The following is a 27301-nucleotide window of genomic DNA, read 5'->3' as shown; positions in this document are numbered from 1 at the left end:
AAGCCAGGTGCCATGCAGCAGGGCCAGATCTGCAGGGAGCTCCTGAATACATGAAGCTAGGTTGCAGTAGAGACACAGTGTATCATGACATTATTATATTATACAGTGTATTATCTAAAACATGGGACATTCACCAAGAAAAACTACAGACACTGAGTAGGCAACCATGGTCGAGATCTGAGCTGTGTGTTTCCAGACACTTGACCCACTTATCCAAAGAGTTGACATCAAGGGCTAACCCAGATTTACAAAAGAAGCAAGATCAACCCATTGGATCAAAGGGACAATGGATTAAAGACGAATACTGACAAGAGGGACAGTGGACCATACAAGGGACAGAACTCAAGGACTCCAATTATTGTTTGGGGCTTCCTTTCATGGGGTTCAAGTGAAGAAGGGCTGGCTACTAAGTGGTCTAGTTTGGGTGGATTTTATATTTTGATTGATAATTAGGTTATGTAATACTTTCTTCAGTTTGAATGTTCCTTCCCACAATGCATCTGACTTAAATTATATGCACTTACCCTTGTGTACAGGCATGAGATGGTAAATAGGGTGTTATCCCTAGAAGGTTACAAGATGTGCCCTACTGTGCATGAACCCAAAGCCAGTTCAAGGCAAACCAGCCCTTCCAGCATTTGGGGAATACACTAGAATAGAAACTGTACAAATTTGATTATAACCAGGGGAGGAAAAACTTATGCTATTGCTCAGAGACAGGTACTTGTAGCCTGATGTAGAAGTGCGTTTCCAGAGGTTTTGAGGTTATTAGAGGCGCTGTTTAGAGGCAGATGTGAATGTAGTATGTTCAGATGAAGGAACGGGCTTTTGCATTATTACAAGGAGGTGGTGTGTATAACTGAAAACCAAATGGAGTCCCAAGCTAAACTATCTCCTATGCTTACCTGTCTCAGAGCCAGCTCAAGAGAAATATCATATGTGCTACAGGAACAGAGATGGAGTGACAGGACTTCCCAAGGTTGTCGGAGCCCAGATGATGCCATCGCAAGCCCCAGGTGCTGGATTTGGATCTGCAGGGATCTGCCTTTACTACTTGCCTTCAGGCTTGCTTTGCTGTTTTCCTAGCTCTTTCTTTTTTGGAATGGGAATGTTTATTCTGTGCTTCTGTGTATTGTACATAACTTAATATTTTATTTTAAAAGGTGCATGGCTAAGAGTTTGTCTTGAGTGTCAGAAGAGATGCTCTACTTTTAATGACAGTGAAGCTGTCAAAGACTGAGGGGAATTTTGAGGTTGTACTGAATATATTTTGCATTATGACGTAGCCATGAGCCTATGGGAATCAGGAGTTCAATGTTGCCTTCGTTTTCTTTCCTGTTGCTATGCTAAATATCATGACCAACATGCATTTTGGGGAGGTAGGGGGTTTATCTTATCTTACCAGTTTTATTGCTTTCTATAGTCTGTTTGAATTTTGAATCTCTCAATGGGCAAATCCACTGATAAAGGCAAAACTCTCAGGATCCAATAACTCCTAGAAGCTCCATCTCTGAAGAGTTTCATCAGGGACCAAGACCTCCCATGAGCTCTGGCAGGGGTGTTGGAGGTGATGGTGATGACGGTGGTGGAGGTGATGATGATGGTGTGGCTCGGAGGGGTGGGATGGTAAAGGTGGAAACGGTGGTTGTGTGTGCACATGTGCATATGTGTGTGTCTGTGTGTCTGTGTGAACCTGTGTTAGTTACTGTTCTTTCTGCTGTAACACAGTGCAATGAAAGAAGGATTTATTTGGGCTCATGGCTTGAGACTGCAGCCCATCCTGGTGGGGAAGGTATGAGAGGGTCAGCTCCCTGTGGGCAGTGCTACCCCTGGGAAGGTGGTCCTGGATTGTACAAGAAAACAAGCTGAGCAAGCCATGGGGAGCAATCCCTAAGCAGACTCCGCCAGGGTCTCTGCTTCAGTTCCTAGCTCTGCGTTCCTGCCCTGCGATCCTACCACAGCTTCCTTTGATGAAGAAGGTGACAAGGAGTGTGGCTTTGAGGGACATATCTCCAGATTCCTGGCTACCATGATGCATATGCACTAGTCTCTGTAGTATCCTGCTTCACCTCAGGCCCAAAGCAGGCAGTCTAGCCAACCTTGGCCCAAAACTTCTGTGCTCGGTGACAGGAAATTGGCTAATACAAGTGGCCTTACCTAAATCCCTGAGTGAAGCAAGCCCTTGGTGGATAGGAGCCACCATTACAGGGTGATGTCTACTTAATGCTTCCCATTTCTCAGTGAGGTGGAAACTATTATGATTGCATTTTACAAGTAAGAAACCAGCTTCAGAGTCACTAAGCAAGTTTGCTAAGGTTTGAGTGCTAATTGGAAGCAAACTCAAAGCCCTGAACAGGTGTGCTTGGGTCCAGACCACCAGGGTCTTATTTACTGTGCAGAATGATACAGACAGGCACTCACCTAGGACCGGGAAATTAGAAGTATTTCCTGCTTATCAAGTGCAAGACGCTCTGTTGGGCTTTACACATGTTAATGTAAGTAAACAAATTACTCTGGTTTAAATCAAAATGAGATTAGGTCTTTACCAAGTGTTGAAAGCCAGAGGAAGGCAAACAGCACACGCCCCTAGCTCTCTTTGCCCTCTTGGGGCTCCCCTCATACCTCTTGGGATCTGGAGGCCTGGCAAGCTCCTGGCTTCTGCAGGCAGCCTGGACACTTGGCTCTTTGTTCTTTGAAATACCTTGTTTACAACACATATCAGTTATAAGAAAAAGCCACATACGAGAGGGAGGGGGGAGGGGTTGTTTGTGTGTTTTTCTGTTGTTTGTTTTAGTTTGGTTTGGTTTCTTCCACCTTATTCAGCTAAATTTAGAACTATTGTCCTAATTCCCTTTCTGAACAACAACAAAAAACAGAAAGAAACAAAACCAATAAGAACCTAATTTACTATCATTAAGAAAATCAAAGTTTTGTTTGTTTTTTGTTTTGACACAGCAACTGGAGTCAACTACGTGTAACTACAGGCAATGAGCATGAGTAGTGTAGCTCAGGCTACTAAACGAGCAGAGAAAAGAGGTCCCAGGGGAAGATGCTCAGTCTTCACTAAAACATAAAACACGGATTTAGAAAAACTATACTTAAAAATCAAAAAAATCAATTTAAATGCTTTTTCTGGAAAAGTTGGGAAATAAAGTTTTCCAAAGTTTGGATATTTTTACATAAAATAAATTTGCATATTAGTCTTATTCAAATGTATGCCATATAGTTGTATAGATATCAAGGTAAGGGAGCTTATCAGGAGGCTGGGGACATCTATCGACAGTTAAGAAGAACCGAATTATGTTCTCAGCATCCACATGGGGCAGATGACAGATGCCTGTAACTCCAGTTCCAGGGGATCACATGCCTCCAACCTCTCTGGGCTCCTGCACACGTATGCCTACACAGAGACTCACACATATGCATAATCTAAAGAATAAAATATATCTTTTAAAGGGATTTTTAAAGAAAGGCATCAGAATATATAGTGCATGAGGGGGAATGGATCTAGGACCCTCCACCCCACAGACACCCCATAATATAACAGGTTAAATTTACATCTAATTTAAGGCACATCTTTTCTTATTACTTTTTTAAAGTTTACTTTCTGATGTGCACATAACAGCAGACGTCTGTGGAGGACAAAGAGAACCATTGAGCTCCTAGAGAGTTCCAACACTGAGAACCGAGCCTCGTGCTTTCCGTAAGAACATCGAGAATTTTTAACCACTAAGCCATTTCTCCAATCTCAACACATATAATTTTAAATTGTCTTTAAATACCAGACACAATCAAAATGCTATTTTCTACACTGTATTGTTTACAGATTCATGAAGAAAAAAAAAACATGTAGACGCGTTGAAGAAATCAAGATTTTATTTAATAAAAGATTTGTTTATTTTATGTATATGAGTGCTCTATCTGCATGTACACCTACACACCAGAAAAGGGAATGAAAAACCAGTAGAGATGACTGTGAGCCTCCATGTGGTTGCTGGGAATCAAACTCAAGACCTCTGGAAGAATAGACAGTGTTCTTAATCACTGCACCATCTCTCCAGCCCTGAATGTAGATAGGTCTTAAAAAGATACATTTTCACCCGCAATTATCTGACAATGCGGAACCTGGAGGTAGTGGGTGCAGCTTAATTAATAGTGGCTCCCTCTGGAACATGGGTTAGTGGTGGATTCCCTCCTTCTTCATGCATTTTTATTTAAAGATTATTTAATTAATTATTGCCATTATTTGTGTAGGGGGAGGGGTGCCAGAAGAGGCCAGAAGAGAGGGTCAAATCCTGTACAGTTGTCATTACAGGAGGGTGTGAACTGTCTGAATTGAATGCAGGGAACATGGTTTGGGGTCCTTCATCTGCAGGAACAGGAAGTACTCAGTAATCACTGAGCCATCTCTCATACATTTCATTTAAAAAATGTATATGATGAACCTATGTATATATACTTCATAATTTAGAGATATATGAAAATTGTTATTTTAGTTTAAAATTATTACCAGAGAAAGAAAATGTTAATATTCAATAATTTAAACATATGTAAAATTCTAAAAATTTTAATTGAACTAAAATAGTAAAAGTGCTAGTTAAGAATAATCAAGAAATTACCAGACAGTTGTAGTACAAGCCTTTAATCCCAACACTCATAGGCAGGGGGATCGCTGTGAGTTTGAGGCCAGCCTAGTTTACAGTGCAAGTTCCAAGACAGCCAGAGCTATATGGAGAAATTCTGTCTTGGTTATAAATAAATAAATAAATAAATAAATAAATGAAAAATTGAGAAATTAATAGATAGACCATTAAGTTATACTTAGTCTAAATTTTATGACAAATTATTTGCAATGCATCAATAAGAAACTATCTTCCTGATTGAATACATTTACCAAAAATGCATAAAAATTTCTCTCCCCTTTTAGAAACTGATGTTCCTCTTTGAGGAACAGAGCTAGTCGAACCGATTGAGAATCAAGGGGAAGTTACAAACAATAACCCTTTCCTCCAAAAAGGAAATGAAATACATGTACACACACAAAAATTAAGAAATAAACTTCAGTGCTTCCTGGCTCACAAAGCCCACCCATTTCCCTCCCTGGATTCAAAGAAACATGATTAACTAAACTCTGTTTTATAAATTCTCCTCCTTCCCTCTCATGTCAAGATTTACTAAGAAGCATTTCAATCACATAGATGAACAAAAAACATAGCACAATGGATATTCATGTGCTTAGCAAATTGTCTTATGCTTTTCACTGCTGTGAAGAGACACCGTGACCAAGACAACTCTTATAAAGGAAGATATTTAATTGGGGCTGGCTTACAATTTCAGAGGTTCAGTCCATTGTCATCATGGTAGAGAGCATGGCAGTGTGCAGGCAGGCATGATGCTGGAGGAGCAGAGAGTTCTACATCTATCCAAAGGCCATCAGGAGAAAACTGTCTTCTACACAGGGTTGAGCTTGAGCATAGAACCTCAAAGCCCACCCCTAAAATAACACACTTCCTCCAATCAGGCCACACCCACTCCAACAAAGCCGCACCTCCTAACAGTGCCACTTCCCATGGGCCAAGCATATGCAAAACACCACACAAATCTTACATGGATTTATCAATTCCATACTCCTTTCCTGTTTTTTGTTTATTAATTGTTTATATATAATTTGAGGTAGGGTCTTGCTATGTAGCCCACGTTAGCTTCATACTCAAAATGCCCTTAATCTGAGAGCTAGGATTAAAAGTATACACCATCATACCCACACAGCAGTTCTTTATATTTCTATCTTAGGTTGATCTATAGTATATTTGCCTGAACATTTAAATATTAAAGACATTAGTAAACCACCCATAAATACTTTAGCATGTGTGTCTAAATATAAAAGCATTTTTCTTTTAAACAACAAGGCAAATATCTGCGGCTGAAAATCTTTGTGGCACAACAAACATTGCAAAGAATGTAAAGAGCGTTGAGAATATGAAGAACTGCAAATGATGCTCTGCCAAAACAGAATTAAGTAAAACTCTTTGTCTTGTCCCTCTATGGGATCCCAGGGCATTGACCACCTTCCCCAACACACTACACATCAGCCATAACATTAATTCAAAGCCGAAGAGTTTGCCTTGTTGGAGACCTTGGACCTTGATGGGCAGCTGTCCTGGCCTATGTATCCTTGCAGGATTATTCATGTTCTGACCTGAGAAGGATGGCAGAAACATACTGCTGGACTCTAAGGCCTTTCCCAGTAACAGCATTGGAAGCCAATGACCTACAACATAGTGTCCTATATCCTAACCATTTATGGCTGTCACCATCCTTACTTTCACTACCAATTCCCCAAAACCTCAAGATGACCAAATGGGTTGGCTGAACTCAATCATAGATCTGGCTGAGCTAGTATCAGTGCTTCCTATTTAGACTGAACTTTGTTCCAGCCTGTTGACTCCCAAGGATGAGTTTTAGATGCCAGGAAATTACAGTGTTTCAAGGTGAGAAGCATATACTCTACCTCTGCCCCACCACAGTCCCCATGTCAACTCCCAACACAATGCTTTCATGATACTCACAGCCCTTTGAGCTTAGCTCTGTCTACAGACATTCCCTTCCTTTAAAATATACACTTTTTAAAGACTTATTTTTCTCTTAGTAACTTTTCTATTGCTATGATATGACAGCCTTTAGAAGAAAGGATTTCTTGTGGCTTACAGTTTCAGAGGGTGGAAGTTGATGACCATCATAGTGGGGAGCATGGCAGCAAGTGGGCAAACACAGCACTGGAACAGTAGCTGAGAGTTCACACCCTAATCCATAAGGCAGAAAATACACTGGGAATGGAACTAAGTCTTTTGAAACCTCAAGCCTGTCTCCAGTGACATACTTCTTCCAACAAGGTCACATCTCCTAAGCCTTCCTAAATAGTTCCAAAACAATTGGGAACCAAGTATTCAAACAGCTGTCTTAGTTAGGACTTTATTGCTGTGAAGAGACACCACGACCAAGGCAACTCTTATAAAGGCAAATATTTAATTGGGTTTCAGAGGTTCAGTCACTATCATCATGATGGGAAGTATGGCAAGTGTCCAGGCAAACATGGTGCTGGAAGACCTTAGAATTCTACATTTTGATCCAAAGGCAACCTGGAGGAGACTGTCACACTGGCCAGACTTGAGTATATATATGAGACCTCAAAACACTGCCTCCATAGTGACACACTTCCTGTAACAAGGCCACACCTCCTAATAGTGCCACACCCTGTGGGCCAAGCATATTCAAACCAACACAAGAGCCTATGGAGATATTCTCATCCAAACCAACACAATTTGATGAGGGAATTGCATGTACACATAAGGGCAGATGCCCGTGGAAACCAGAAACATCAGATCTTCCTGGGGCTACTGTTATAGGCAGTAGTGAAATTCCAGACGTGGGTTCTAGGACCCAAGCTCAGATCCTCTGCAGTAAGCTTCTTAACCACAGAGACATCTCTTCAGCTCTGGTGCTGTTTTGACATCGTTATTTAACTATTTGTCATTTTCACTAGACTGAGTCTCTTGAGAGCAAGAGCCTTGTCTTTTTCTACTTGCATTCCCCTGTGGTTGGTTGAATGCAGGTCCCTAAACATGTCTATGCAAGACCCAGCACATATTAAGTAACCTTAGTAGGGGAAGAAGTGGTCTTCAGAGATGCAATTAAGTCTTTCCAGTCAAAATCATCTTGGTTGCCAGGTGGTATTAAATCCAATGACAAGTATCTGTCAAGACAAGAGATACACAGAGGTGACATTCAAGGAAGAGAAACCCGTGAAGATACTGGAAGAGGCTAGAGTGGCACCAGTCACAATAACCCATAGAATGCCTGGAGCCACCAGAAGCTGGAAGAGACAGAGAAGGGCTCCCGCCAGAGCCTTTGGAAGGAGTGTGGTGTAACGGCCGTTTCTTTTGTTACGGCTGGTTCTGCTACTTTGTAAAGGCCGGCCGGTTCTGCTGCTTGGGTCTGCTGGTCAGGGTCTAGCAAGAGAGAGAGTGGGGACGGAGGAAAGGGGAAAAAGGGGCGAGAGACGCAAAAGATAGATACAAGACAGAGTCCGGTGGAGTCTCTTCAAGTCTCTTCTTTATTCTCCTCTCTTCTTCTATATTCTCCTCACACCTTCAGTATCCTCACTCCTTCCCTTCTCAATAGAAAAGAAATCCTGGGTATTTATACCCTTTACCACGTGACTTGCCCTCGTGGACAAGCTCAACTGAAGCCACTATGTCACATGCCTTGTAGCCATGGATACCAGGAGCACCTTGCAGCTGGGGGCACTAAACAGTGTAACAAGATGTTTTTCAGAGTGTGCTCAGCTGTTGTAGGCTGTTGAAAACAAGTCTCTTGTCAGGGTATATGGCTCGAGATGGCTGTAAAGATGATAGCCGCTTTTGGTTAAGAGTCGGCACCCAACAGTGTGGTCTACCAAGTCCTTCATTGCAGATTTCTGACCTTCAGAACTATTAAGGAATAGATAGATAGATAGATAGATAGATAGATAGATAGATAGATGAGAGACAGATGATAAATAAATGATAAATGACAGAGATGGATGATAGATAGCTAAATAGATATAGCTAAGTAGATCTATCATATAGATAGAGATAGATAAATGATAGATGATATAGACATATGATAGACAGATAGATGATAGATAAATGATAGATGACAGATAGATGGATGATAGATATAGATAGCTGATAGATGAAAAGAAATGATAGACATATGATAGACAGGCAGATAGATGATAAAAATGACAGAGAAATGGATAGATGACAGATAGATAGATAGATAGATAGATAGATAGATGACTTTGTATCAGCCATGGAAAACTAGAATACCATAGAATACCTGAGTTACACCAAGAAGCTAAAGTTCATTCATCAAATTGAAGAACTGAAAAAGCTGAGCCTGTGGCTTTGCACCTTCTCCATACCCCACAGAAAGGAAGGCATCCCCGCAGGCTGCTGGACTCTGGTTGACAAACATCTAAACCTCACTATTCTTGTGTCAAGTGAACAATTTGTTCCTTTTAATGAGGTGCTTTTACCTCCCTGCATATTCATGGTCCTTCCCTCCCTGCTTTTACTGTAAGTGAATGGATTGACTTTTGATGTATTGCCAGAACACAATAAATTACGAGTCTCTTTCTTTAAGATTGGAAAGGGGAGGAATTCTACTTCCCTATTCAGTTATTTCAGGCAAGGGTGGGAGCAGGTTTTGTGCCAGTAGCATCCTGATTATGATTCAGGATGTGCAGCCAAAGGCAAACAGTTCCTCTGTAAATTCAATCACATAGGAAGAAGCAAAGGCCAAACAAGAAAGGCTGGGTTCTCTTTGTGTGCACAGCCAAGGGGTCCTGGGAAGCTGGCGAGGGATTGATGCTCTATCTTAAGCAAAGGCAAGACTGAGCTCAAAAAGTGATCTTCTAGAAACTTCCGCAGGTACCCCACATAAGGATGGAGCAGATCTGGCTTTATGGAACCACATTCTGGACAATTTCAAATGTGCTGGCATCTTTCTGTGGGTTAAAATGATGGAAGTTAACCAGAATTAAAACGTATTTTATTTTTAATTATGTATGTGTGTGTGTGTGTGTGTCTAGGTTTGTACATGTGAGTGCAGTGCCTCCAAAGGCCAGAAGAGGGCCCTGACTCTACTGGAGCTGGAGTTCTAGATGGTTACAAGCTACCTGGTATGGGAGCTGGGCATCAAACTTGAGTCCTCCACAAGCACTGTGTTACCTGTCAAGTCACCTCTCCACTCCACGCTTTGTTTTTGTTTTTTGTTTTTGCCTGTTTGTTTGATTGGTTGGTTGGTTTTTGTTTGATTGTTCGGTTTAGCTTTGTTGGTTGGTTGGTTGGTTGGTTGGCTAGTTGGTTGTTTTTAATTGTGTATAAAACTTTCACTTTAAAAAAATCACTTTTTCTTGGAAAATTTTCTGTATATAAGTTCCATGCTACTATAGCTTCAAAGGGCGCAGGTGATGACACCCATGGGTATGCCTTTTTATTGATATATAATGCAAGTCAGAATCGAGAGTTTTTACTCAGTAGGTCATGACCCAATAATAGATTGAGAAATCAATTTAGCAAGAGGTACCACAATTTTGTTTATCCAAAAGAGAAGGGAATATATCTGAGTATGTTGTGCGTATTTTGTAGAAGTCTTACATATCTATCATTGCCTTTGGCTTATGATAGAAAGTGTACCCTCCATTGTGATCTAAAATGTGCAGCAGTGACTGCCTTAGAAAACCTGTTCCTTTATCCCAGAAAGCAGCCTGTCATATCACCCAATTCTTACAAACTCTAGTTCTTGTCACATGGGAAAATAACCAGGAACAATTTACCATGCACCTTGTGAGTGGGGCTGACATGTAAATACCAGGAGTCATGTTCCTTCTAATCATACCTAATGCTCAGGCCTGGTCTTCATTGCTGTGCCTTAGAGGAACCTCATACAACCCTACCATCCTCGGTTTGTTGCTAGTTACTGTGACAAATTAATCTGATAGGAGCAACTTAAGGAAGAAAGGATTTATTTTAGCTCAGGATTCCAAGTCCTAATCCGTCATTGTGGGGAAGTCAAGGCAGCTCAGAAAGCAGCTAGCCACACCCACAGTCAAGAACATAGAAAGAATATGAGCAACAACTTCATGCATCCTCACTTTCTCAATTCTTATACAATCCTGGACGCAGATCTAGGGAATGGTACCGCCCACCATGGGCAGGTCTTCTCATCTCAATCAATATAATCAAGGTAAGCCCCCACAGATATATCCACAGGTCAACTTGATCCACACAACTCCTCACTGAGACTCTCTTAGTAGTGGTTTGAATAAGAATGCTCCCTTAAAATAAATAAATAAATAAATAAATAAAAAAAATTTAAAACAAAAGAATGCTCCCATAAAATAAATAAGTAAATAAATAAATAAATAAAATTAAAAAAAAAGAATGCTCCCATAAGCACAGGTATTTGAACTCTTGGTCCCCAACTGATGGTGCTGTTTGGAGCTGTAGTCACTGGGTTTGGGCCTTGAGAGTTGATACCCTAGCTGTACTTCCAGTTTGCTCTCTCAGCATCATGTTTGTGGTTAAAGATGCGATCTCTGTTTTTCATCTAGCTGCCTGCTGCCATGTTTCCTTCCTCTCCTGCCCCACCTCCATTCCAAACTCTGTCCCTCCCTTCCCTCCCTCCCTCCCTCCCTCCCTCCCTCCCGCCCTCCCACCCCCCCCTCTCTCTCTGGAACCATGAGCCCAAATACATTCTTTCCTTCTACAAATTGCTTTAGTCACAGTACTTTATCACAACAACAGAGAAATAACTAGCACACCAGGTAAGTTTAGATTGCATCAAGTTGTCAAAACTAAGCATCATACCCTCCCTCCCCATCCCACTCTTCCTTAGTCACACAGGCTTTGGTGGGGAGGGGCAAGCCTTTTTTCTTTTCTCTTTTTTTTCTTTTTTCTTTTCTTTTCTTTTTTTTTTTTTGAGACAAGGTCTCACTACATAGTTCTTGCTGCCCTGGTGTCAGCTACGCCAGCATATCTGACTGAGTTCCATGGATCGGCGGAGGGCTGAGGGCAAGAGAAAGAAAGACAAGGAGTCATCTGGTAAAGACCAAATGCTATATTTTCAACTGCGTAGCTCCCTTTTATACTCCCCATAAAACAGGAACACAAACAAGAACAGGAATAAAAACAGGAACAAGGAGATACACTTGGCAGCCTACCACCCAAGCTTGGATTTCTCCTTGAGCAGTCTTCTCAGGGAAATGCATGGAGATGGGGGAATGGGCATAACAGCACAGCTGCAGAGGATAGTGACTCACAGCCTGGAACTCTCAATGTAGACAGGCTGGCTTCAAACTCAGAGATTTTGCCTCTGCCCAAGTGCCAGGATTAAAGGTGTGCATCACCATATGCAGCCTAGCCTTTTGCAATTTCTGATACAGACAACATAGGGAGTTTGTAAATTTACTCTTGGAGGAGGGATATAAACCACCTTGTTACTATCACTATTAGTCTTCTTTAGTTTTCTCTGACGATGGTACAATCTCCCTCACAGCAATTTTACCCAGGGGAGGGATGTGCTGGCCTCCATTAAAGATTTTTCTCTCGTTTCTCAGTTTGCTGACTCTCATAGCCCCACGATCCAATGTTCTGACAAATGTCCCACGTGTGCCCTGTCCCCTGAACACCTGTCGTGGATTTTTGGGCAGGCTTTCTGAATGTCCATGATTAAGGGCTACACCTGCAGTATCCTAATCCCAGGATTACAGCAGGGGTTAGCCCAGCGGCATTGACTGGAGCATGCGCATAGGCACCAGTGGATCCCGGCCTGAGTTTTGGTGTGACACTGCTATCTACTCATGTTAAACAAGCTGCTTAACAGACAAGTAAAACAAACTTCGTAAAGATCAGGATGAACAGATGCCCATCCTAGAGGAGTTGTTGGCATCCGCTGTCATAAACGGCTGAATGGCGTTGCGGGTTGCTCCTGGGCTATCTCAGGAACAGATTTCAAAGTGCTTTTTTGTTCTTTGAGTGCCCTCAGAAATCTGTGTTCGCCAAAGAAGATGCATAAAATAGAGACTTCTGGGGAAACTATAGCAAGTCTAATGAGCTAAGTGATTCTCGACATCTTAGAACAGCAGACAGGGAGGAAAGCAGGAGAAAAATTCTAGGGCTGGCAGTGGCTGACCTGCGCTGTGCTGCAGATTCTCTCACTAATAGACCAGAAGAAAATAAGTCTTGTGTTTCTTGCCAGCAGCATGGTTTTGCTTGCTACAGCTGTAAGTCCATTCAGGCCAAAGGGCATATTTAACGGGAAGCAACTGTGCAATAGAGCACACTACCTGTTCTGGTTTGGATCTGAAACATCCCCCACAGGCTTATGTTTGAATGCTTGGTTCCCCAACCTTTAAACTTCTTTTTAAGGGCTGCGGAGTTGTTAAGAGTTGGAACCGGGCCGATGGAAGTTAGCCTTGGAAGGTTAGACCCCGTGCTTTGATTCTGGCCTATGTTCTGTTTCATGGGCCACCACCGTACTGGTCACTTTTCTATTGCTGTGATAAAACACCACAACCAAAGGCAACTTAAGGAAGAGAGTGTTTACTCTGGTTTGTGGTTCCAGAGGGATAAAAGTTCGTGGTGGTGGACTGGAGGCATGGCGACAAGCAGCAGGCGCCGTGGCAGGAATATATACATATAAAATCAGGGGACTAGACAGATGAGTCAGCAGTTAAGAACACTGGCTACTCTTCTAGAAAGTCCAAGGTTCAGTTCCCAGCACCCACATGGCAGCTCACAACTGTCCATAACTTCCTGCACACCCACACACAGACATGCAGTCAAATCACCAATGTACGTAAAATAAAAACAAATCAAGTTTGTTGTAAAATGATTTTTAAGCCTTTGGCTGGCTTATCTGTAGCATGTTAATGAGAAAAATATCAGCCCTGCCATTTTCTACATGAAAAAAAAAATGTGAACATATAATTCAGATAAAAATATAAGTCAGTAAAATGTAAGCACAATTATTTATTAATGATCAAGAACATAGGTAAAAACAAAACATATGCACCCCAATCACCTTTGTAACTATTGATTACAAAAGGAAGATGAGGCAGTGTGGAGATCATTAATCAGGCATTCTTCTCGACTGATGGGACCTGAAAGAATAAGGATTTTTGTTGTAGACCAGGCTGGCCTTGAACTCAGAAGGATAAACTTTTCTGAAGGCGATATGGTAACACAAACCTATACGTATAAGCATCTCCACACCCTTCTGATACTAATGTCAATTCTGTGGATACATCAAAGGGAAATAACAGATGCGTAGACATGTATATAAAAGGTCTCATCACAGTAGTTTTTAGAACAGCAATGAACAGCAACCTCATCTCTAATGGTAGACTGACTATGCAGTGGCGATGTGTCAATATGGGGACACATCTAAATGATGTTTGGGAAATTGGTGAGGGTCTGGGGAGATGTAGGTTATACAAATAGGTGTGTGCTTAGAAAATCTCAATGTTGGCAAAAGTTAAAGAGAGGAAGAAGGTGACCATGTTACAAAAGAGATGGTCTCCTGTGACAGGGGAGACACATGGAGTGTCACTGTTAGGTATCTTGACCACTTATGGTAGAGGTGGTTACCTCAGCCAGGAAAGAGATAACTCCCACAGAAGTAAACACACATGCACATGTATATACACACACACACACACTTAAAAATTATATTAAAAAATCTTTTTTAAATGGCCATAAAATTGTGAATCAGAAAACATTAAGAGTTACCCCAAAATGTAATTGCCATGAAACCAGAGTGGGAATAGCTGGACGATGAATTCTTCTCTGAGTTTTCTGGTCACCAAGGGCAAGTCAATAATATATTGCTTTAAAAGATGCCACAAGGAGAAATGTGGTATTCAGTAATAATTAGTGTGGGAAGGGGCGTGTCTAACACTCTGACTCTTTAAGGTTTCTATCAAATTCAGTAAACCAAGAACTTTCTCCTAGAAAACTCTCCCAACTTCAGCATCAATATAGACACACACAGAAGCACATCCATACAGAACGGCTTTCATGATGTCTTATGTTGTGTTATAGCTCAGAGAAGAACACATGCTTATCACACATAAGTCCCTGGGTTCAGGTTTCAATCACTAGTAAGCACCAGGAACGGCGTAAGAGAATGTCAAAAACACTCACAGCCAACTAGCTACAAAACAGGCAGTTAAGAGGTCTAAAACTGGGGGCTTTTTGTTTTTCAACTGAAATTCAGGACTCTAGACAAGGACACATTCAAAAAAATTCAAACACTGCCTGAGAAATCTAAAATACTCATTTAAAGACGTGAAACTTGAAACCAGGAGAAAAGAGACTTGCCCCAAATATATTTGGAAGCTATTGTTTCATTATCCATATCAGTAAGCTGACGAGCACACAGAGATTTCCATGACAGGTTCTCATGTGCCCCATATGTGTGAGTAGACAATTCCTGGGTTTCTTTTGTTTTGTTTTGTTTTGTTTTGTTTTGTTTTGTTTTGTTTTGTTTGTTTGTTTGTTTTCGAGACCAGGTTTCTTTGTGTAGCTCTGGCTGTCCTGGAACTCACTCAGTAGGCCAGGCTGGTCTCAAACTCAGAAATCTGCCTGCCTCTACCTCCCAAGTGCTGGGATTAAAGGCGTGTGCCACCACCTCCTGGCAATTCCTGGGCTTCAAGACAATCTGTGTTCCAATGCTATGCTAGCTGGGAAAGCAAAGAATGGTCCTTTTCTTAGCCATGTCAGGGTTCTGGCTTACTGTACTCAGTCCATGCTGATGGTGTACTCAGAGATACTACGATGGAGGCTTGCCTCCTTCCTGGAAGTGTGCCTACATGCTGCTGGCTGTGAGTGGGTGATGGCTTCAACATCTGACACTCATTGGTCACGGGGTTAAGTTAATAGGACTGTGGTAGGGAAAAGGGTTTGCTAGTAGGGAATAGGGCTTGAGTTTTGCTTTCGGGTTTTTAGTCTATGTTTCTCCTTTTCATACTTAGCAAAACAAAACAAACAAAACCACCTTAGCTTTAGTGGAACAGGGTTCATTCATAACCACCCTCAGGCCTATAGCCCTCCTCTGAGCCTGCTGATTCAACAGTCTGGAGTCCGTCAATTCCGTCCCTTGGGGCCTTTGAAAAAACTATAATTAGCCCTTATCTGGTCACTAGGATACAAGAGAATCACACACAGGAGTCAAAGGACCATAACCTGGGGGGAGGTCTGTCTTTGCGGCAAGGACTACAGAACCCTCAAGCAAAGACTGTTTCCTGCTAGTGTCTTGCATAAAGTTGGCCATTCATTGGTCTCCACACCAAGAAACAGGTTCAGGTTCTGACAGACAAGTTTCTGGGACTCTTCCTGGAGCAGGGGAAAGAACCTGAGACTGGATGGAAGGGGGCTGGGACAAAGAATGGAGCAAAAGGAGAAGAAATCCAGAAGGTTCTTTGCTGATGGAGATGTGTGAGTCTGCTCATCTGCACAGCTCCTTGAAGCTACCACGGGCACAGTGACATGCTTCGTCTGCTTGGAGATACACTGCCCCGGTCAGCAACATCACACTGGTACCTGGACATCAGTCATAAAGGAACTATTTATACCATGAAAATAAGTAAAAATCTACAAAAGAGAGCTCTCTCCTCTCCTCCTACCTCCACCCAGAGCTCACAGTGGAACATTTCCCAGCACATAGCAGCATCTGCATACACAGTGCATGTGACCATGTCTACCCTGGGAAGGGTGATGAGAGCCATGCCCCACCCCCTCCAGCTGCCGTGTGTGCTGACAGCCCTTACAAATCTCTCTCCAGGAACTGCCTTAGGCTGAAAGAAACAGTCACAGCCCAGGCCTGCTTCCTTCTCTGGGGCAATATCCTTATCAACTAGTCACTTGGGGGGCGGGGGGATGGGACAGTATGACCAATTCCATGTGAGATAACTTTCTCTCTCTCTCTCTCTCTCTCTCTCTCTCTCTCTCTCTCTCTCTCTCTCTCTCTCCACACACACACACACACACACACACACACACACACACACACACACTTCTATCCTGCATAGTAAAGGGAATTTTGGCTGGCTCTAGTATTTGTATTACAACCACCATTCCCTCCGGCTTCCGCTGTTGAAAGAGAGAGAGGGGAGACACTGTGGCACTATCTCTCTCCTTTCCCCATGTGACTCTCTTTCCTTCATATGGAAGGATGCATGAGCTTCTTCGCATACCTAATGTTCAACAATGTCCTGAACAAGTTTGAGGACATGGCTTTCATTGAGGCTTTCAAGTCTCATCTGGCATGGTGATGCCAGTATCCAGGGAACTAGGACAGGAGGAGGAAGGCTGGGGATCAGCCTGGGCTACATGTTGAGTTCAAGGTCAGCTTGGACTATAGAGGGAGTCTGTCTCAACAAGTAAACAGTAAACACAGTAACAAACATCTGGCCCAAGTCTCTAAGAGAGAGATTTTCTCCATCTTTGTTTATTCTCTCCTCACCTGTTCATATTTCTCTCTCTTCTGCAACTCCATATGGACATCTTAGGTCCCCCGATCGGGTTTCCTGGGCTTTGATCTCTTGATTTGGTTTCTATGACTGGGCTACTTTTACGCTTGGCTTTCAAAGCCACATCTTTTTTAACTCACCCAACAGATTATTTTAGTTTAGGAGGCACCTGAGTTCTAGGATGCCTTTTACATTTTTTGATTTTTTTTTTTGAATGTTCTGGTAGCATTGTTTTCTTGGTGGCTTTCTCTTCTTCTCTCCTGGCCTCGTGAGTTCCATGTGTTAGCTTCCAGGCAATTCCACTAGGCTCCTCCCAGGGACTTAGCAAGGGCATGAACATCTCCTGCTGCAGCCGGTGCGCTGGATGGGCTGCGTATAAAAGGACTGCCCCGCACTCCAGCTCACTCTGTGTCCTAACATGTTCCTGGCTAGTCTCTCTCTTCCCATTTCTGTCCTTCTGTCCTTCTCTGTGACCATCCTCTTCTCATCCTCCTGCATGGCTCTGATCATGTCTGTCTGTCTGTCTGTCTGTCTGTCTATATGTCTACTCATTTGCCTCTACCCTTTCTCATAAGCCCTCACTCCCTTCCCTTCCCCCAAATACCCCCACCCCCTTATACCAGACCTGTTGCATGGCATGATTTCTCAGGGAGAGCCCTTGACATGGGCCCACCAGGTACCCCCTCACTGCATCATATGTTACATCACTATGGAGACATTACTGCCCTCTATGGCTCAGCCCCGGAAGTTCCATAAGCCAAGGGTAGGGTGTAGGGGGGAACCTGCCAGTATAGGAATGTGTCTTAGTCACTTTTCTTTTCCAGTGATAAAACACCATGACCAAAACAACTTTAAAAATTCAGGTTTACTTTTATTATTTAAGAGTATTTTTCCTGCACGTGTGTCTATGAACCACATGCATGCTTGGTGCCTGCAGAGGCTGAGAGCCTCCATGTGGGTGCTGGGAATCAAACCCGTGTCTTTCACAACCACTCTTTAGCCCTTAAACACTGAGCAAACTCTCCAGCCCATGACAAAGACAACTTACCAAAGCACCAGGCTTATGATTTCAGAGGGTTAGAGTCCATGATGGCTGAGTGAAGACATGGTGACCAGAACTTCTGAAAGTTTACATCTTGATCCACAAACAAGCCAGGGAGCACACTAGGGATAATAAGAGTCTTTTAAAACTCAAAGCTCATCAACAGTGACACACCCCCTCCAAAGATCAAGGTGTCACCTTAATCTTTCCCAGACAAGTTCTACCAACTGGTGGTGACGAAGTATTCAAACAGATGAGCCCCGGAGGCTGTTCTCTTTTTAAACCACCACAGAAAGAATTGCTTCACGGGCCTTCAGTTCAGCAGTAGCACACAGGGCCTGTCCAGTTCTCATGGAGGCTTCAGGATGGGGAGCTCCACTGTCTCTTCATGTCCAGTTTCTTCTCAGCTGAGTTGGTGAGGGTAGTCCAGCACAAATGCTGACTGACCTTTCCTCTGGGGCCATGAATGTGAAAGGCCCATAGGTCTCACCACAGTGAGCATCATCCGTAAGCCTTCCAGCCTCTGGTACCCAGAGAAGAAACCCCCAGCCCAGCTATCTCTGTCCAATCTCCATCAAACCTGGGATAGCCTTCCATAGTGGTGTAAATACAAACAGCTTCCCTCCCCTGGGCTTGTGTATTGAATGCTTGGTCCCCAGCTGGCGCCACTGTTTTGGGAACTGGGACCTAGCTGGAGGAAGTGACTCTGCCTTTGACAGTTAGGCCTCATCCTTGATCCCATTCTTTCTGTCTGCTTCCTGTCTACAAAGTGAGTAGGTTTGGCTGAGTGTTACCGTGATGCCCTTTCTCATCACAGGCCCGGACCCAAGAGACCCAGAACTATGGACCGAAACCTCTGTAGCTCTGAGCTAATATTAATCTCCCCACTTCAGTTTTTCTGAGGTATTTTGTCACAGCAACAAAAGGTCTAACATACCCTCACTTCTCCAGGGTCTACCTCCATCGGTCCCACCAGGAAAATTAACTATCAGGTGAGGAGTCTACCTAGACACCTCCCCCCAACCCCCCAAATATCTTTTAATAGAACAGACACACTTGATCTGTTGGCCCTGGCTGATTCCTTATTTACTACTGAAATGATTTAACTTGTGTTTTCCTGATTTCTTTGGGGGAAAAAAATCTTCAAAGCTGTACGTGTTAAAGAAATATCCCGGGCTCATTGGATTTCCTTTAAAATTGTGTTTATGGGCCAGTAAGACGGCCAAGTGGATGAAGCTGTATGCCTCTAAGCCTGACGATCCTATTTAAAACCTCAGGGCCCACAAGGTAGAAGGAAAGAACCAATTTGTCGTCTGATCTCCACATACATGTTGTGATATAGTTGTACATGCACACACACAAATAAATAAACAAATAAAAATGCAATTCAAATTAAAATTGTGTTTATAAGGGAATAAACCGGTTGAAAGGCAGTGTATACGGATGTGTTATGTGTGTAAGTCTCCCACATCTACAGGCACATTAGATAAAAACAAAACAAAAATGTCTGCATGGGTAAATACCACATTGCTATCAATAGATGCTAGGTTTATAAATAACATGTCTTTTTCTTGTCTACATCATTTAGTAATTCTTATTGATGAAAGTCAAACTAATCATTCTACCCAGTTGCTCACTCAGCAAAACACATGAGAAATAGACACTGTTGGACTCTCATAGACGTTTCCAGAATGGAGGAGATGGTTAATCAAAGCTTGGCATGTCCATTCCAGAGTCTATAAAATGAGCTCCCATCTTCTCAGTGGACTCTCCAGGCTATTGATAACCTGTGGAGGCAAAAGACCAGAGTCACCCAGGAAGGACCCCGCCTAGGATGACGCTGAGCCAGGAACGAAGTTCAGAGACAAGGATCACCCAAGGCCCTAGGTTTCCTCTCAACATCCGAGAAGAGCACAAGAGTCCTGTATGATCTCTCAGGACAGAATCACTTCCTGACTGTTCTGATCCCAGCACCAGGCACTTAGGAGCTGCTCAACAAACTCTGGTTGGCTAAAATCATTCTCTGCTCACTTGATAACACAGCGCTATATAACACTGCTCTGCTGTGTTACGGCCGTCCTGGGATTTGCAATAATTCTATCTAGACTGGAGACTGAAGTTCTAGGTGTACGGGAAGATTTCCATTCAACAGAAGGGCTTTAGGAGATCTTGGGGCCCTGCTGGTTCATACAGATTTCGTTTTAAGGAGCTATGCTCTGTGGCAATGGGTGTGGCCCAGAAGGAGTTGTCAGTCTCCTGAGACAGTGACATAGAAAGGATTGTATTGGCTGTAGAGAGAGCTCAAAGTTTTGCAAGTATCCTTCTGATTCCAACTGTATGGCATCAGTTAGGCAATATGATGCAAAGTTGTCTGATTCTTCCAAAAGTGTCCCTCTGCCCTGAGGTCATCTCCGGGCCTGTTAAAGTTCCCCTTCGAGACTGCCAAGTATGAGTCAAGGGAAAGATTGGGTGTGCCCTTGCAGGACTCCGCAGGAAAGCCCATAGGTGCTGTGGAATTAGTACAGGAGAGTCTTGTGGACCTGTGTCCCACAGGCATCTGGAAGGTCTAGCCCCAGGAAAGAGATGCTTTCGCAGGACCGGCGATATTTAAAGGGCAGACAAAAATTCTGCAGAGGTGTTAGCCTCTCAAGAGGGAGGTAGCATTAGAGACATAGCGTATAGGGCTGAGTCTGAAGGCAGCATGTCTAGGGTAAGGGCTGGACAGCTTGGGGCAGCAGGGCTGCCCTAAGGGCAGCTGAGAGCATTAGTTCCTTAATGATGGTCACAGAAGGGTTGCTATAGTTTCAGAACCGGAGTGACCACACGTGTACATACCAACCAGAGAGCAGCTCCGGGTTGAAACCACTCCTGAGCCGAGCTGCCCCTCTGGCAGAAGCTAGAACCCCATTGCTGCAAGCCGCAGTTTATGGAGTTCTTTTATTAGTCTCCCATGTAACCCATAGCCACATCATAAAATTAAATACCCCATTCTGTACATCAAGTCCACTGACTTCTTGAGCCCTGATTAACACTGGGCTTTTCCTTCTGGGGTTGTATTACACTAACACTGTAGCTGACAGCTAAGAAACTCTTTGCCAGGAGCAGTCAAATCCTGCAGGCTCACAAGGCTTATTCTCAAATCACAGGGTGTCACGGGTGTGTCCCTCTTCCTCTGAAGTCTTTTTGGCAGCTTCTCAATAATCCCTCTCTGGATCTTTCATCCCCTCTTCTCCTTCCGTTCGTTGGACCTCTCGAATTGACTTAGAGTGTCCCTAGTGCTTGCCCAGAGTCACAGGTCAGGGTAGCCCCAACTCACCCTTGAGAATAAATTTAGCCCGTGGGTAATACCCCAGATGGAGAAGTTATCTTTAGTCTGGCAGAGGTGGAAAGTCAGTCCAGGCCATGCTGCAAGCAGCAGAGTTAGGAGGTAAGGGGAAGAAAGCCAGTCCTCCACCCCAGCATACAATATAGCATTCAAGTGGGCTTTCGGGTGACAGAGAAATAAAAGCCACCACGCTTTCCAACACAGGAACACCTGAGAACAGTGGTCTGTTTCTCTCCCTCCTATGAACAGAAGAGATGTCTGCATTGTGGGTAAGCCACATAAAACCTCAAACACATGTTCTTTAAAAAAGAGCATCAAGCCAGCGTAATTTCCAGCCTTCCTCATTCATATCTGTTTACTGCTTGTTCGTTAGTTTTGTTGCCTGCAGGTGTAAACGTTTAAGACGTAAGAAAAAAAAGTGTGGAAAAAACCCTCCATGGAACACTCATGTGGCTTGAATTAAGGAAAGGACCAGGAATATTCTATTTTAAAACTGGAATACCTCAGTTCACGCCAGGAGCCCCAAGGGCTGAACTCGCTCTGATAGCAAGAAAATGCTAGACCCGAGGAGACACTAATAATTTGCCTTATGATCACACTCATATAAGAAATGCTTTGGCTGGTGTAGTGGCACAAGTCTATAATCCCAGCTACTTAGGAGGCTGATTCTGGAGGAGCATAAGTTCATGGATGTCTGGGCTACACAGTGAGTTCAAAGTCAACCTGGGCAACTCAGTGAGACCCAGTGTCAAAAGCAAAGAGGGGCAAGGAAGAAGATGCCCTCGGAATGTAGCTCAGTACCTAGCAGGCATGAGGCCTGAGGTTCACTTCAATCTCTAGAACTACTAAAAATAAGAAACAAAGAAAGAAAGAAAATAAGGAAGCTAAAAAGGATGGACAGAGGGAAGAGAGACTAAAATCCTTCCCTGTCACAGTCTGTATTCAGTGCCTCCTGTTTGGCCTTCATTGTAGAACAGTTCATTAAAATCTTTTTGTCAAAACATCTGAACACTTGCCGGTTATTATTAGGGTAAATCCAGAGCCGAGGCTGAACTTGAGCTGGGTTCTGACATGTCTGAGCATGTCTGACAGCTGTGAGAGAAGCCCTCGTCTCCTGGGAAGGAGTCTGTGCTTTGGGACAGGAGACAGAGCCCCAGTTAATCCAGACAGTCTTAGATGCTGGGGAAGAGCAACTGATTTCAGTATCCTTTAGTCACACAAGCTTTGGACTTCTACCTAAGTCCCATCGAGAGCTATGAGACCATGAGACAAAGTTGGAAAGACTGCTTAGTAAGATCTTATGTGAAGCAGAGCACATACTGGACCATCACACAGTAGGGAAAAAAGACTGTCTCAAGTGGCTAGACAGCCCCCTAGGACAAGGCCCCAGGGATCCTTGGGCCTAGCAACCCTTTGCTTTAAGAAGGCTGTGGGGTGTAGTACCCCTGGAAGGTCATTGGTACTTAAGAACCTAAGAAAAGTGAGCTTACTTTGATATGGGCCTCAACATTAAATCTCTTTGTAGCCTGTCCTTCTCTAGACTGGATGATGTTGGTTGCACAGAGGCTGGGCAGAGCCACCTCTACTTGATCTTGCATGAGGATGCTCTGGTTCTCCTGCGCATCTCAATGACTCCTCCTCCCCAAAATGTAAGATAGCAGAGCAACCACAGAACATTCATAAATACTTCAGTGAGCATCTATCCACAAAATAATTGCTGTGTCTCCACCAGTTATCACCCTGTGAGCCATCCTGACAGTCTACTGGCACTTATTGAAATGGCTTAACAGTATCTATCCAAGCTGTGGCCAGCTGTGACTCCTCCTTGGATCTTTCTTCAACTGTCCTTGATTCACACCTGCCTTGTCTAGATAGTAAGGATGATGTCTAAACCATAGTAATCCACGCTGTCTTCGTACCTAACATCATTCAGAACAAGAAAGACTAGGTCTACGATTCTCAAAACCAGTGACCTGTAATCCTCAACTCCATATTGTCATGGAAACACTGCCTACAGGTGAATCAACTTCATAAGAACTTTTAGGATCATCATAAAAGTACAAAACATCGAATCTTTTAAAAAAGAAAGGAGAGAGAGAGAAAGAGGGAGAGAGGGAGGTGTGTGTGTCTCACATAGCCTAGGCTTGCATAACAACTAAGCTTCATGCCAAGCTCTGAAGAAGCTCTCAGTGATGAGAACTTGTACTTTGGAGGGGGGTGATTACTTAAGCAGTATATGACTGAGCGCAGAATTAATTGTCTTTGTATAACCAAACAAATTGTCTTTGTATAACGGTTGTCTTGGCTCATTGTTTGAGACAGGGTCTCACTCTGTAGTCCTGACTGACTCAGAACTTGCTACATAGACCAACCAAGCTGCCCTTGAACTCATAGTGATCACGAGGTCCGCCTCTGCCTCCCAAGTGCCAGATTATTTTATTTTGAATTTGACTCCTATTAAATCAAAACTGACTCCCCCTTTTATTTTATGAATCTTTTGTCTGTATGCATGTCTGTGCACCTTGTTCATGCCTGATATTCATAGAAGTCAAAAGAAGGCATCAAGATGCCCTGAAACTGGAGTTACAATTACGAGCCCCCATGTGGGTGCTGAGAATGAATCTCCTGTCCTCTGGAAGAGCAGCCAGTGCTCTTAACTGCTGAGCCATCTCTCCAGCCCCTAATTCTACTTTTGAATGTATATTTATATATTACTCTTTCAATTAATCTTCTAAAAATCTAGTTTAAAAAAATCAAAAAAAGAACAATATACAACCCTAACCCCCTAAACAATGGGCCTAGAAAGTGCCTTTTGCTGATGCCGTACCCGTAGGAGCAAATGTCCGGCATGCCCTGGCTCCCTGGAATGGTTCACTGCACTCAAAATGGATTGCACAATGGCTGGCCTGGCTCTCAGCCCTCACAATGTTCTCCCCCATAACTAGGGCAACATGACTTCCGTTTGTTGACTCGTCTCTAGGTCCAGGCCCTGGGACTAATCCTGTTTCTTGTCTGGAGGGATTTTAAGGGCTAGCAGCTTGGGTTACTTAGGCTCAGCCAACCTGGTTGCTAGGCCTGTTCTAGTCTGTGTTCTCTTGGCAGAGTGGTCTAGGCCTTCCCTGGTGGGGACACAGACGACCATTTTTAGCCTGCCTGGTCTTGAAATCCATGAAGGAATAAATATGACACCTGTGAGATGAGATGTTCCCCCACAATGCACATAGCTATCTATGTATTCACCAACCACAGTTAGCAAACACCTCTTGTGTGTACAATAGCAAGCTGGGCCTGGGTCAAAGCAAGTATGAAGGGGAGGACTTTACCAGAGCAGTTTAGTAATATAGCCATGTGGAGCCCAACTCCAAAGGGCCCCGAGGCAGAGAGGCAGGTTTGGCATGAGGGAGGCAAAAGGAAGGATTGATTTTAGAGAGATAAAGACTGAGTCTGGGAGGGATCAGAAGGAGAGATCAGATGACTGTTAGACATCTGAGGTGGTGGGATTTCAGTAGCTGCAAGCAGAACGTTCCAGATTGAGGAAGCAGTCAATGAAGGCAACCCCACGGTCACAGAAGTCAGAGTCGCTGGCCTTCTGCCCTCCCACTCCTTAGAGAAGCAAGTGAAAGCAGCTTGCCCCTGAGAGTCGGTTTTACGCAGGGCTTGTTCTGTCTGAAACGCCTACCTTCCCACCACCATGTCCAGCGAACATCTAGTTCTGTCAGTTATATTTCTCTTTGCTATGATGCAATACCTAGCAAACGCAGCTTAAGGAAGCAGGGTTCACTTTGGCCCTGCTTTGAAGGAATGCCATCAGAACACAGAAGGCAGGGCAATGGGGGCGCACGGATCACCTTGCATCTCAGTTAAGAAAACAAAGATGGATGCTAGTGTTTAACTTGCTTCTTTTTCATGCTCAGTCCAGGCCCCCAACCCATAGGAGGGTGCTGCTCATATTCAGGATGGGTCTTTCCTCTTTTAGTTAAGCCTCCCTGGAAGCATCCTCGAAAGCCCCAGCCAATCTCCTAGGTGATTCTAAACCAGTCAGGCTGACAATGAATACATGACCCCCATCCCCCCCCACACACACACACCCGTTTTCAACACCCTAACACCTGTGACCTTCTCAGACAGGATAATCGTCCTGATCAGCAAGGTAGGGGAATCCAGACGTGGGCTCTGAGTCTACTTATTCAGGTTATTTACTCAGGTTATTTTTTTGTGGGGAGTACTGGAGAATCAAACCCTGAGCCAGGACTCTACCACCGAGCCTCACTTCCTGCCTCTAAGGTCCAACTGAAGTTCAGCCACTGCCTTTCTGAGTCATTTCATATCACTCAGTGAAATGTTCTGGCTAGGAGAGTCACCTTCCTGAGGTCACCACAGATTAAGGAAGTCAGTAAGACTGAAGCAAGCGCCAGCCTCGGTGCCTGCTTTGGAGCCTGATAACCCTAGGCTGCGGTTACTCTGTAATCCACCTTTGCGACTCTGAGAGGCCAAGACCGGAGCTAGTAATCCTGAATTTATCTCTGCAAGCGATTAAAGGTATTCTCACAGCAGAGACTTCGGAAGGGAATGGGCCCAAATGCACCGGGAGAGTAAACGCACACGAAAAGAATCGGGAGGTGGAAAAGTAAAAAAAAAAAAAAAAAAAAAAAACACGGGATCGGAGTTGCCACATTCAGAAGACAAACGGGTCCTGAGCCCCTTGCCATGGCTTCAGCTGGGATCTGGGCGCTGGATTTTCCAGGCTGCCCTGCGCCCGCCCCGTGCCGGGTCACAGCGCGGACCTCCCACCCACGCGGGCCAGCAGCCGGCCAGGCTGGGCGCGGCAGGAAGGCGAGCCAGCTCCCGGCACCCTGATCCTTAACTGCCGCTTCTAAAGTCCCGGCTGATCCTAATCAGTGTGGGAAAGGAGCGCCCGGGCCCAGCCCGCCGCCGGAGACGCCGCCTCTTTTCATAAACTTTATCGCCGCGGTGCACAGCCCCTGATAAAGCACCATAAATAAACGAGCGGGCCGGAGTGTGCGGCTGGCCGGAGGCTGCCTGAGCGCACGCCCTGCCTCGGCCCGCAGCTCCCGAGGGGATATGAATCATGCGCCAAGCTCAAGAGGGATCTGAGTAACTCCCCCAACCCCCATCATCCCAACCCCTGCGATCGCAATGCTATAAATAAGGATGTAAGCCTCCTCCTCCTTGGCAGCATTCAGAAGGACTAGGAGTTTCCTTGTGGCTGCCGGCCACCCTTTTGGCCTGGGAGCTAGGAGTGTTCTTGCTTACCCTCCTGCTTCAGGTCAAGTTCCTTGGGCCTGGGTTGAGCCTGGGCATGTGGCTCCATTATCACAAATTCCTCTGGCTCTTGCACAACACCCGGGCTGGAGCCGGGAAGGGAGGGGTGAAGAAAGGCTTGAAAGTCTCTGATGGCAGGTGATCCAGAGAAGTAGCCCCTTCTGCTTGGATAGCCTGTTACAGTCAGGCCACAGGAGAAGCGCAGGGTGCCAGGCAGGCCTGTGTCCAGTTGACTCAGGTGGAGGAACAGTAAAGATTCTGATGGACAGGGAAGGAAGGGGGTCTTCCCAACTCATCCCCCGCCCCGGGAGAATGTGTTCAAAGGCACCTGACAAGCTATCCCCCGCCCCGGGAGAATGTGTTCAAAGGCACCTGACAAGCTAGTCAACATCTTTTATCCTTCAGTCCTTAAAAATGTTAACTTTATTTTTTATTTTAAATTATGCACATGCATGCCGGTCTGCGTGTATACGTGTGCACGTGAATGCAGGTGTCACAGGCTAAGGCATCGGCTGTCCTGGAGCAGGAGTGTAGATGGTTATGAGCTGCCTCTATGGATGCTGGGAACCGAACT

The 27301-nt window shown here is 44.3% G+C and overlaps 1 long non-coding RNA gene across 1 annotated transcript; it reads right to left on the bottom strand.

Moving 5' to 3' along the window:
* Positions 1-13562: 13562 nt before the first annotated feature.
* LOC114609448 lies at positions 13563-26767 on the bottom strand. The gene is made up of 3 exons (XR_003709509.1): positions 26719-26767; positions 18126-18241; positions 13563-13708 (listed from the first exon to the last, which is right to left on the bottom strand). It is a non-coding gene; the product is annotated as an uncharacterized LOC114609448 (long non-coding RNA).
* Between the last annotated feature and the right edge of the window lie 534 nt (positions 26768-27301).

Source organism: Grammomys surdaster, unplaced genomic scaffold (genome assembly GCF_004785775.1).
Source record: "Grammomys surdaster isolate TR1022 unplaced genomic scaffold, NIH_TR_1.0 125956, whole genome shotgun sequence".
NCBI lineage: Eukaryota > Metazoa > Chordata > Mammalia > Rodentia > Muridae > Grammomys > Grammomys surdaster.
This window is presented reverse-complemented; position numbering and strand designations above follow the sequence as displayed.